General features: G+C 41.7%; 1 protein-coding gene across 2 annotated transcripts in view; it reads left to right on the forward strand.

The window, feature by feature from the left end:
* The window catches only part of zc3h3 (zinc finger CCCH-type containing 3), a 297,424-nt gene that overhangs the window by 225,232 nt on the left and 59,532 nt on the right, over positions 1-12,660 (forward strand). Inside the window, exon 10 of one of the 2 annotated variants that reach the window (XR_005943320.1) lies at positions 5,677-5,762. The exons of the other annotated variant lie outside the window; for it this stretch is intronic. The gene's annotated coding sequence lies outside the window, so the exon portion shown is untranslated. The remainder of the gene's footprint in view (positions 1-5,676; positions 5,763-12,660) is intronic. 2 annotated transcript variants of the gene reach the window in all.

Genomic DNA, 12,660 nt, shown 5'->3' on the forward strand with positions numbered 1-12,660 from the left:
CTATGGTGTTTCAGGTGCTCATCTAAGTACTACTAAAATGTTGTGAGGGTTCCTGTCTTCACCATCCCCTCAGGCAGTGTGTTCCAGATCCCAACCAGCCTTTGGGTGAAAAAATATTTCCTCAAATCCTCTCTAAACTTCCTTCCCCTTATCTTAAATCTTTGCCCCTGGTTATTGACACCTCCGCTAAGAGGCAAAGTTTCTTCCTATCTAATGCCCCTCATAATTTTGTATAACTCTATCAGGTACCTAATCTTCAGCCTTCTCTATTCTAAGGAAAACTACCCTAGCCCATCTAGTCTCTCTTCATAACTGAAAAACTCCAGTCCAGGCATCATCCTGGTGAATCTCCTCTGCACTCTCTCCAGTGCAATCAAATCCTTTGATCCAATCCAATCAAATCTGGTGTGGTAACCAGAACTGCACACATAACTCCAGCTGTGGCCTAACTAGCATTTTAATGAGCTCCAACATAACCTCTCTGCTCTTATATTCTAAGCCTTGGCTAATAAAGGTAAGTATCTCATATGCCTTCTGAACCACCTTATCTACCTGTGCTGCTGCCTTCAGGGATCTATGGACATATACACCATGGTCCCTCTGATCCTCTGTACTTCCTAAGGTCCTAATATTCATTGTGTATTCCCTTGTTACTCCCCCAAAATGCATCACTTCATACTTCTCAGGATTAAATTCCATTTGCCACTGCTCTGCCCATCTTACCAGCCCATCTATATTGTCCTGTAATCCAAGGCTTTCCCCCTCACTATTTACGACACCACAATTTTTTGTGTTACCTGCGACTTATTGATCATACCTCCAAATCCTTAATGTACACTAAAAACAGCAATGGTCCCAGAACTGATTCCAGCAGTGCACCTTTCGTCACAGGCTTCCAATCGCAAAAACAACCTTCGACCATCACCCTCTACCTCTTGCCACTAAGGCAATTTTGGATCCAATTTGCCAAATTGCCCTGGATCCCATGGGCTCTTACCTTCTTGACCATTCTCCCATGCGGACCTTGTCAAAAGTCTTACTGAAGTCCATGTAGACTACATCAACTGCACTACCCTCATCTACACAACTAGTCACCTCCTCGAAAAATTCAGTCAAATTTGTTAAACATGATCACCCCCAGACAAAGCAATGCTGACTAACCCTGCCTCTCCAAGTGGAGATCAATCCTGTCCCTCAAAATTTTTTCAGTGGTTTTCCTACTGCTGATGTTAGACTCACTGGCCTGTAATAACCTGGTTTATCCCTACTATCCTTCTTGAATAATGGTACCACATTCGCTGTCCTCCAGTCCTCTGGCACCTCTCCTGTGGCCAGAGAGGATTTGAAAATTAGTGTCAGAGCCCCTGCAATTTCCTCTCATGCCTCACATAGCAGCCTGGGAAACATCTCATCTGGGATTGGGGATTTATCCACTTCTAAGCCAGCTAAAACCAGTTTCAGTGCTGCTTATTAACATGTCCCATCTCGTGTGACATTGTCACATGAGGGGGACATGTTAATATGTTTTTATTTTTCTATTTTTAGAGTTTTTTTTAACCTGTCACTAATCTCCCTGAGACAGCGCTTAGTCTCAGGGAGCAGTGTGCTCTTTTGCGTGCACGCGCGAAAGAGCGCACTTTGACAGTTGGGGATTCCCTCCTCCTCCTCTCCCCCCCACCTCCCGCACAGGAAGCACATAGCGCTTCCTGTTGGGCAGCCCACTGGGCGGGCCTTAATTGACCCGCCTACTCAAAATGGCGGCGGGCCCTGTTTCAGCGACGGAGGTCGGTTGCCCGCCTGCCGCCGAGCCAGAGGGGCCTGCCCACCCATAAAGGACAAAATTCTGCCTCATACGTACCTCAGATCTTCTTGTTTCCTTGTGAGCTTCAGACTTTTAGCATCTCAAGTTTGGTGTCACCTAATCACACTTTATTGGTTTTTTTCTTGTTTTATTCAGCCTGCTCAGTCTTGGATTCTGGGCCTTGATCTTTCACCCTGATTTTATTTTAAAAAGTGTCCTTATTAGAGTGAGTGGAAATAGAATTGCTAATTGATGTAATTGGACAACAGTTCCCAATTGAGATAAGAAGAATCAAAAAGGCACATGATTAATGTAACTTTCAACAAGGATCTCTGGAATGGCTCTGATGGAGTGTCTCACCTGAAATATTAACCTTTTTTTTTCATTTGGGCTTTATCTGATCTGTTATATGATTTACTTTTACTGTTTTTATTTCAGGCTATCAGCCTTGTATTTTTTAATCCCAAATGTGTATTTCATAATGTATTTTAAAATAATATTTGCAGCTGTAAGTACAAGGTGTTATTTTTATTACAAAATACCCAGTTCAACTGTATCCCTTATCTGTGTGAAGTGTCTTTGTGATTTATCAGTGGTTTGAATTACAGCTTTGGTCAACTAACTGGAGAATAACCATCATTGCAGTGACACTTACAAATGCTGGTTGTGGGGTAATCATCACCATAAAGAAAGAAAAAGGAAGACTTGCATTTATATAACACCTTTCACAACCACAAGACTTCCCAAAGTACTTTACAGCCAATTAAGTACTTTTGAACTGTTGCTCTCACTGTTGTAATGTAGAAAACGCAGCAGCCAATTTGCGCACAGCAAGCTCCCGCATACAACAATGTGATAATGACCAGACCATTTGTTTTTATGATTTTGATTGATGAATAGATATGGGCCAGGACACTAGGGAGCACACCCTTATTAACCTTTTAATATTTTTCTGCAACCTTCCCTGTGCCATCTTTTATTTTAATCTGGTTTAGCATATCAGTAATTTAAATGGTAAAAGACTTTATAGCTCACCGTTGTCATAACATACTCTATTGTCACCAGGAACACTTGTGACACAATTGGGAGAACTAACACTAAGGAGCTACTGAATCATGACAGCATGTGTGACTGAATTAACTGTCAATATATAATCAGGGAATAATCAAGGGAGTTGTCAGCTAACTGTAAGTGTTTGTTTGGGTCTCTATCATTATATGTAGCTTCTACTAGATAGCATAAGCCTCCTACTAGACAGCATAGTCTTTATCTGAAGGGGTTGGAATACAAAATTGAGGAAATGATGCTCAGGTTTCTTAGAGCCTTGGTCAGACCCATTCTGCCATACTGCATTTAGATTCACCTTGGATGAAATTTACTAGAATGGTAGATGGGTTTGAAGAGTTACATTGAGATCAGGTTGTATAAACTTGGTTTGTATTCCCTCATTTTTAGATGATCAAGTCATATGTTTAAAAAGAGAAAGGGATTTGTTCTGTATTTTCTGGGGAATTGGAAACAAGTGAGCATTATATTAAAATCAGAGCTGGACCACTTAGAAATGAAATCAGAAAGCACTTTTTCACGTTGCAGTCTAAATTTGGAACTCTCGTCTTCAAAAGGCTGTGGTGCTGTGCCAATTGAAATTTTTGAGATAGTTGCTCTTACTAAACAATAATCGAAGAGATATGGAGCAAAGATAGTTAATTGGAAGTTGAAGTGCTGATCAACCATGCTCTTACTGATTAACAGGCTGAATGACTTAATCCTATTCCCATCTTTTATGTTCCTAGGTCATCTGAGAGGATCTGATATTACCTGCGCAAAATTCAAAATCCTAATGTTACAGGTATTCCTCCTGAAAATACTGCTTTAAGTAGCAGTATAATTGAGGTTTGTCTGCAGCATTTGGAACCTGTTTCCCACTAACCCCTCCCATATCTTTTGTTAGTAGCAGTGACCCAGGATCCTCTCCAATTGGATCCTCTCCAATTGATTAGATTTGAAGATTGAGACACTTGTATGAATAGGAGTCATTTTATCACTCTAGGGCCATCCCCAAAAGCATGAACAATTCCAAACTTCTTTTTCCACAATAAATTGTCTCTTCTGATCACTGTCCACTGTACCCTCCTGTCACACCACGTACTCTGAATGAGGAGTTCATTTTTGTGTCCAAAATTGTAGATATCCATTCAACTTTCTGTACCTCTTCTGTCTCCTACTCCTTGCGGTTTACATAAAAACATAGAAATAGGAGCAGGAGTAGGTCATTCAGCCCTTTGAGCCTGCTCCGCCTTTCAGTATGATCATGGCTGATCGTCTGTCTCAATGCCACAATCCTCACTCTCCCCATACCCTTGACGCCTTTAGAGTCCAGCAATCTATCTATTTCCTTCTCAAATATATTCAGTGATTTGGCCTGCACAGCCTTCTGTGGTAGAGAATTCCATAGGTTCACCAACCTTTGAGTGAAGTCGTTTCTCCTCATCTCAGTCCTAAATGGTCTACCCCGTACCTTGAGACTGTGACCCTTTGTTCTAAATCCTCCAACCAGAGGGAACATCATCTCTGCATCCAGCCTGTCCATCCCTGTCAGAATTTTATATGTTTCAATGAGTTGTCCTCTCATTCTTCTAAACTCCAGTGAATACAGGCCAAGTCAGCCCAATCTCTCAGACAAAAATCCTGCCATCCCAGGAATCATCCTGATGAACCTTCGCTGCACTCCCTCTAGGTAAGGAGACCAAAACTGCAAGTGTGCAGTACTCCGGGTGTGGTCTTACCAAGGCCCTGTACAGCTGCAATATGACATCCTTGCTCCTGTACTGAAGCTCTCGCAATGAAGGCCAACATACCATTTGCCGTCTTAACTGCTTGCTGCATCTGCATGCTTGTTTTCAGTGATTGGTGTACAAGGACTCCCTTTGTAAATCAACTTTCCCAATCTATCACTATTTAAATATACTCTGCCATTCTGTTTTCCCTACCGAAGTGGATCAGTTCACGCTTACCTATATTATACTGCATCTGCCATGTATTTGCCCACTCACTCAATCTGTCAACGTCGCCTTGAAGCCCCTTAACACCCTCCTCATCACTCATTTTCCCACCAAGTTAATGTCGTCAGCAAACTTGGAAATATTACATTTGGTTCTCTCATTCAAATCATTGATATAAGAAGAGCGGTAGCCAGCAAGAAAGAGCGACTCCGTCAAACATCAGATGAGAGGCACCCTCTACATGGTCATACACCTACACCCAGCCACCTAAAGTCAAGGGAGAGCTTCATGAACAGTGTTGTTCCATTACAATCAACCCCATCTGAAGCCCACATCGCCTTGGGGAAAGACCGGCTCGCCAGTCTCGAACAACCCCCAGTGATGGAAATTCTACCGGATGAAAGCCTTCCCCCAGGAGCTAATTGCAACTGGGCAACCTGGAAGTGCCTTAACAGACTTAGGACTGGTGTAGGTCGTTCAAAGGTGTCACTAAGCAAATGGGGATATACAACCAGCCCGACAACTGAGCCACAGACTATGCAACATCTTCTGCAATGCCTATCGCTAGAGGAACCCTGCACTGTTGCAGATCTTGCCGAATTCAACAACAAGGCGCAAAAATGTGTCCAGTTCTGGCTGGGCCATGTATAGACTGTCTGTGGACACGATAAGAAGAAGATTGATATATATTGTGAATAGCTGGGGCCTGAGCACTGATCCCTGCATTACCCCACTAGTCACCACCTGCGACTCCGAAAAAGACCCATTTATTCCTACTCTCTGTTTCCTGTGTGCTAACCAATTCTCAATCCATACCAATATATTACCCCCAATCCCATGTGCTTTAATTTTACACATTAATCTCTTATGCAGGACTTTATCAAAAGCTTTCTGAAAAACCAAGTGCACCACATCCACTGGTCCTCCCTGCTATTTATGTCGTCAAAGAACTCCAGCAGGTTTGTCAAACATGATTTCCCTTTCATAAATCCATGTATATTTTATCGAATCCCGTTGATATTTTCTAAGTGTCCTGTTACCAAATCCTTTATAATAGACTCTAGCATTTTCTCTGCTTATAAGGTTAGGCTGTATGGTCTGTAATTCACTGTTTTCTCCACCCCCTCCTTTTTTTAATAATGGGGTTACATTTGCCACCCTCCAATCTGCCATGACTGTTCCAGAATCTACAGGATTTTGGAAGATGACAGCCAACGCACCCATTATTTCTATGGCCATCTCTTTTAGTACCCTGGGATGTCGATTATCAGACCCTGGGGATTTATTGGCTTTCAGTCCCATTAATTTCTCCAGCACTATTGTTTTAGTAATACTAATTTCCTTCAATTCCTCCTTCTCACAAACCCTTGGTTCCCTAGTATTTCTGGGAAGTTATTTATGTCTTCCTCTATGAAGACAGAACTAAAGTAGTTGTTTAATTGCTCTGCCATTTCCTTGGTTTCTAATATAAATTCTCCTGTTTCAGGCTGTAAGGGGCCTACATTTGGCTTCACTGTTCATTCTGTCCTTGGAGTCCCACCCATCCTCACATTGTTCTTAACCTGTTTCCCATTGCTGACATCAATAAATTTGTCTCTTTCATAAAGTTCAACAACTACTCCTTGAACCTCCTCCCTCTGGAGTGCCATTATCACTGACATCTTCAACCCCATCTACTGACTTACCCCACACCTGTCAAAATTGTTGCCGTCATTTCAAAACCAATTCTCAACCCTCAGTCTTAATGAAGGATCATCTCGTCCTAAAATGTTAACTCTGTTTCTCTCCGCAAATTCTGTCTGGCCTGCTGAGTAGTTCCAGCATTTTTTGTTTTTACTACAAATTTCCAGCATCAAAAGCATTTTGCTTTCATCTCAACCCTGTCCCCCCTTCAGTCACCCATTTCTTTTTAATGTTCAGGAGTGGTATTGCTTGACAACTGTGTTCTCCTCTTTGAGCACTCCTGAACAAAATTCTCCAATCAGGCTTCTGAATGGGACCAAAACTGTGCTGTTCAAAGTCACCAGTCACATAATAACTGCAACTAAACCCTTTGTACAAACAACTTCTATCACAAAATTACAGAATCACAGTGCAGAAGAGGCCCTTCAGCCCATCGAGTCTGTACTGACATGTGAGAAACACCTGACCTACCTACCTAATCCCATTTACCAGCACTGGGCCCATTGCCTTGTATGTTAAGACGTGCCAAGTGCTCATCCAGGTACTTTTTAAAGGATGTGAGGCAACCTGCCTCCACCGCCCTCCCAGGAAGTGCATTCCAGACCATCACCACTCCCTGGGTAAAAAAGTTTTTCCTCACATCCCCCCTAAACCTCCTGCCCCTCACCTTGAACTTATGTCCCCTTGTGACTGACCCTTCAACTAAGAGGAACAGCTGCTCCCTATCTACCCTGTCCATGCCCCTCATAATCTTGTAAACCTCGATCAGGTCGCCTCTCAGTCTTCTCTGCTCCAATGAAAACAACCCAAGTCTATCCAACCTCCCTTCATAACTTAAATGTTTCATCCCAGGCAACATCCTGGTGAATCTCCTCTGCACCCCGTCCAGGGCAATCACATCCTTCCTATAATGTGGCGACCAGAACTGCACACAGTACACCAGCTGTGGCCTCACTAAGGTTCTATACAACTCCAACATGACCTCACTACTTTTGTAATCTATGCCTCCATTGGTAAAGGCAAGTGCCCCATATGCCTTTTTCACCACTCCACTAACATGCCCCTCTGCCTTCAGAGATCTATGGACACACACGCCAAGGTCCCTTTGTTCCTCAGAACTTCCTAGTGCCGTGCTGTTCATTGAATACTTCTTTGTCAAATTACTCCTTCCAAAGTGTATCACCTCACACTTTTCAGGGTTAAATTCCATCTGCCACTTATCTGCCCATTTGACCATCCTGTCTATATCTTCCAGTAGCTCAAGGCACTCAACCTCACTGTTAACCATCTGGCCAATCTTTATGTCATCCGCAAACTTACTAATCCTACCCCCCACGTTGTCATCTATGTCGTTTATATAAATGACAAATAATAGGGGACCGAGCACAGGTCCCTGTGGTACGCTACTGGACACTGGCTTCCAGTCACTAAAGCATCCTTCTGCCATCACCCTCTGTCTCCTACAACTAAGCCACTTTTGAATCCACCTTATCAAATTGCCCTGTATCCCATGTGCTTTTGCCATCTTTATAAGTCTCCCATGTGGGACCTCGTCAAAGATTTTGCTGAAATCCATATAAACTACATCAACTGCACTACCCTCATCTACGCACCTGGTCACCTCCTCCAAAAATTTAATCAAATTTGTTAGGCATGATCTCCCTCTGACAAAGCCATGCTGACTATCCCTGATCAAACCTTGCCTCTCCAAATGGAGACAGGTACTCTCCTTCAGAAATTTCTCCAATGATACTTCATTGGCTGTAAAGTGCTTTGGAACAGGTGGGAGTCAGGAAAGGCACCATATAAATGCTAGTATGTCTTTCTTTAATCCAGCCTGTCCCAAAGAATTGTGCTACCTTATGTATTACAATATGTGCGCAAACCACCCAAAGTGTTGTGATTTCCTAGGAGGGGTGAGAAACCAGATGAAAACCCAGACCAATCTGGCAAATATTTCCTCCAAAGTTTACTTCCAAAGCACCGCTGTCTTCGGTTTCTGTTTCTATCTGTTCTACCATACAGACTACATTATATTGGGCTTCTCCTTTTGAATTTGCAGGGTTACCTCTTCAACCCAGGATTACATCCTTCAGAGCCTTACCTTTAAAATTAATATCCTGCACCTTGGCAGTAGAGTCACTTTTCATTTAGTTTCTCTATCTCTTGGCTTTCTTCAGTGTCTTCATAGCTGTTGCCACTTCCTCCGATTACCTAATTGGCATCAAAATCTTGAATGATCCAAACATTACTGTCTCACTTTTGTATTCCAACTTCTGCTTGAGACAAAAGCCAGTATTCTATTAGCCTTTTTAAATTTTTGTTACCTGTGCATTAGCTTTTAATGAATGGGTGGTGCAGGAAGCTTAAAGTTAAGGAGGCGTTTCTTAAATAGGAGAAAAGTTGGCTGGAAGGAATTCACTTTTGAATTACATTCAATTCAAGACATCCAAACCATATAACTGGAGTCATTGCGAAAGATCTTTGACCAACATAATATGGTCACAATAGAAAAACTAATAGACATGGTCCAGAACTATAGTGGAAACATGCTCCTATTTTATAAGGAGTCTATTTAATGGGAACTCTTTCTGAATTACCTGCACTAGTATTCTGCAATCCTCTTTATTCTCTTTTTGGGGAAGAAGAAAGGGCGTGGACAGAGGGAATAGAAGAGAAAAAAGAGCTTTTTCCTGGAAATTAAAATGTTTATCGACTTCTTGGATCCAAAGAGGCATCTAGTAATCTTGGGTCATATTCATAACAGCTATCGTTAGAGTGAACTTTTCCCCTGCAGTGTGACTTCATTTCCAACCTCAAAGGAGCACTCCTTAATACGTAGTGATATTTCAGCTTCTCGCAATAGCCATCCTCGAGGCCCCCTCCATGTAAGACAGCCAAATTAGTATTGATTACACTAGATTAAGAGTAATTTTTGTGCCGCAAATGCTCTCTTGTAATATCTCCAATTTAAAGGTAAAGTGTGAAGTCAGAAATTAAGAAAACAAAACTGGAAAGAGAAGGGTCAAAGGCTGGGTCAGAGACCCTTGAGAGCATGAGCCCTCCCCTTCATCCTCGCCAAAAAAAGTTAATTTACTTTCAGATGATGACTGACTTAGGTATTTCCAATGCATTTTTTTCTTTCAAGTTTAATTTGGGAACCACCCAAAAATGATCAGTGCTACCTCAATAGAGGATTCACTTCTCTCAAGTTTTTTTTTAAAAAAGACATAATATTGGAAAGAAAGAACTTGAGGAAGCTCGACTGCTTCTTCTTAGTGGGGTTAGTGAGAATTAGGAACCTGTCGAGGGATTTGCCTTATGCTGTAATATGCACCGTCAGCCAAGCATCAAGCCACAACTGCAACTTGACAGAAAGAGGCTGGTGCTAAGGCAGAAGGGTGAGATATGGAGAAAAAAAACTACTACAAAAAAAATGCTCTTTCACAAGCAGCTGACAGCAGATATGGGGCTGAAAGTGGATTAGTGAAATCCATTAGTTAAATATGAATAGATACCTTTTAGTATGAGCAAGGATTTACACAGATAATCACAGAGGTGATAGACTTCTTTAATGGGTGCAATTTGTTAAATAGATTTTCAATTGTAGGAGTTACATAAAGAGTGATCCTATCTACATCATTTTACACACTGCTTTATTAAAAACGTGGGGCACTGAATTTGCAAAGTTGGTTCTTAATTAAATGAATTCTTATAATTGATGTCAAGTGCTTTAACAATCTCTAATATGGTGTCCTGATTTCTAGTTTGTGAGCCCTGGATTTGGAAAGTTGGAATAAAGACTGGCTCTCATGTTGATTTTCATCCACAGTCTTGGGTGTCGTGCAGAGAGCAGATTACTTCCCAATTATAATGGGGAGGTGGAAGGTTGGAAAGAGCAGTTCCTTCCCTGAGGCATGAAGACTGGTTTAGGAAATTGCACTTGCTTTCTTTACAAAAGAACAACTAAGATTCATGTAGGATCTTTAATTAGGGAGAAGAGTGGGTCTAGGACTAGTATCTCAAACTTAAATAAGGGCAGCTATGTGGGGTTGAAAACTGAGCTAGCTGAAAACTGGGAAACTAGGCTAGAGGATGGATCAATAGATGAGCAGTGGCAGATATATAAGGGGGTATTTCAAAGTATTCAGAACAAGTACATTCCTACTATAAAGAAAAATTCTAAGGGGAGGACCCACCATCTGTGGCTAAGTAGAGATGTTAAGGAAAGCATCAAACTTAAGGAACAAGCATACAACTCTGCAAAGATGAGTTGCAGGACATATTTGGACAGAATATAAAGATGGCAGAGAATGATTAAAAGGTTAATCAGGAGAAAGAAATGGTATGAGAGGAAGCTAGCTAGAAATGTCAAAACGGATAGCAAAGAGTTTCTATAGGTACTTGAAAAGGAAGCAAAGTAAGTTGGTCCTCTAGAGAGTGACAGTGGGGAGTAATAAGGAAATGGCGGAAGAAATGAACAAATATTTTGCTTCTGCGTCCACTTTAGAGAATACAAAAAATACTCCAGTAATAGCTGCAAATCAGGAGATGAATGGGAGAAAGGAACTGGTGAAATTGAAATCATTAGGGAAACGGTACTGAGAAAATTGATGGAGCTGCAGGCTGGCAAGTCTCCGGCTCCTGATGGATTACATCCTAGGGTCTTAAAAGAGGAAACTAATGAGGTGGACGATGCGCTGGTGTTAATTTTTCAAAATTCACTAGATTCTGGAAAGGTTCCATCAGATTGGAAAGTAGCAAATATATCCCTTATATTCAAGAAGGCGGGGAAGCAGAAAACAGGAAACTATAGCTTGATGTCTGTCGTGGGGAAGTTGTTAGAATCGATCATTAAGGAGCTTATAGCAGGGCACTTAGAAGAACTCAAGGCAATTGGAAAGAGTTAGCATGGTTTTGTGAAAGGAAAATCATGTTTAACCAATTTATAGGAGTTTTTTGAAGGAGTAACGTGCACTATGGATAAAGGGGAGCCTGTAGACGTACTGTACTTGGATTTCCAGAAAGCATTTGATTAGGTGCTACCGCAAAGATTATTACGGAAAATAAAAGTGCATGGTGTAGTGGGTAACATATTAGCATAGATAGAAGATTGGCTGGCTGGCTGGCAGAAAGCAGAGAGTAAGCATAAATGGGTCTTTTTCTGGTTGGCAGGATGCATCAAGTGGCGTCCCACAGGGGTCTGTACTGTGGCCTCAACTTGTTACGATTTACATCAATAACTTAGATGAGGTGAGTGAAGAATTGGTAGCTAAATTTGTATATGACACAAAGATAGATAGGAAAACATGTTGTGAGGAAGACATGAAGTTGCAGATGGATATAGATGTTGAGTGAGTGGGCAAAGATCTGGCAAATGGTGTTGAAAGTGGGAAAATGTGAAGTCGTTCACTGGCAAGAAGAACAAAAAAGAGTACTACTTAAATGGAGAACGGCTGCAAATTCTGAGGTGCAGAGGGATCTAGGTGTTCTAATACATGAGTCACAAAAAGTTAGTATGCAGGTACAGCAAGTAATTAAGAAGACTAATGGAATGCAATCCTTTATTATGGGAGGGATTGAACATAAAAGTACAGATGTTATGCTTCAGTTATACAGGGCATTGGCGAGACCACATCTTGAATACTGTTTGCAGTTTTGGTCTCCTTATTTAAGGAAGGATGTAATTGCATTGGAGGCAGTTCAAAGGAGATTTACTAGATTGATACCTGGAATGAGTGGGCTATCTTATGAGGAAAGGGTGGACAGACTGGGCTTGTTTCCACTGGAGTTTAGAAGAGTGAGGGGTAATTTGATTGAAATATACAAGATCCTGAATGGCCTTGAGAAGGTGGACTTCAAAAGGATGTTTCCTCTTGTGGGTGAGTTCAGAACTTAGGGGGCACTGTTTTAAAATTAGGGGTCACCCTTTTAGGACAGAGATGAGGAAAATTTTTTCTGAGTGTTGTGCAACTGTGGAATTCTGTGCCTCAGAAGGCAGTGGAGGCGAGGTCATTGAATATTTTTAAAGCAGAGGTAGATAGATTCTTGTTAGGCAAGGGAATCAAAGGTTATCGGGGTTAGGTGGAAATGTGGAATTCGAAATAGAAGATCAGCCATGATCTTATTGATTGGCGGAGCAGACTCAAAAGGCCAAATGGCCTACTCCTGTTC

The sequence above is a fragment of the Carcharodon carcharias genome, chromosome 6 (genome assembly GCF_017639515.1).
Source record: "Carcharodon carcharias isolate sCarCar2 chromosome 6, sCarCar2.pri, whole genome shotgun sequence".
Lineage (NCBI taxonomy): Eukaryota > Metazoa > Chordata > Chondrichthyes > Lamniformes > Lamnidae > Carcharodon > Carcharodon carcharias.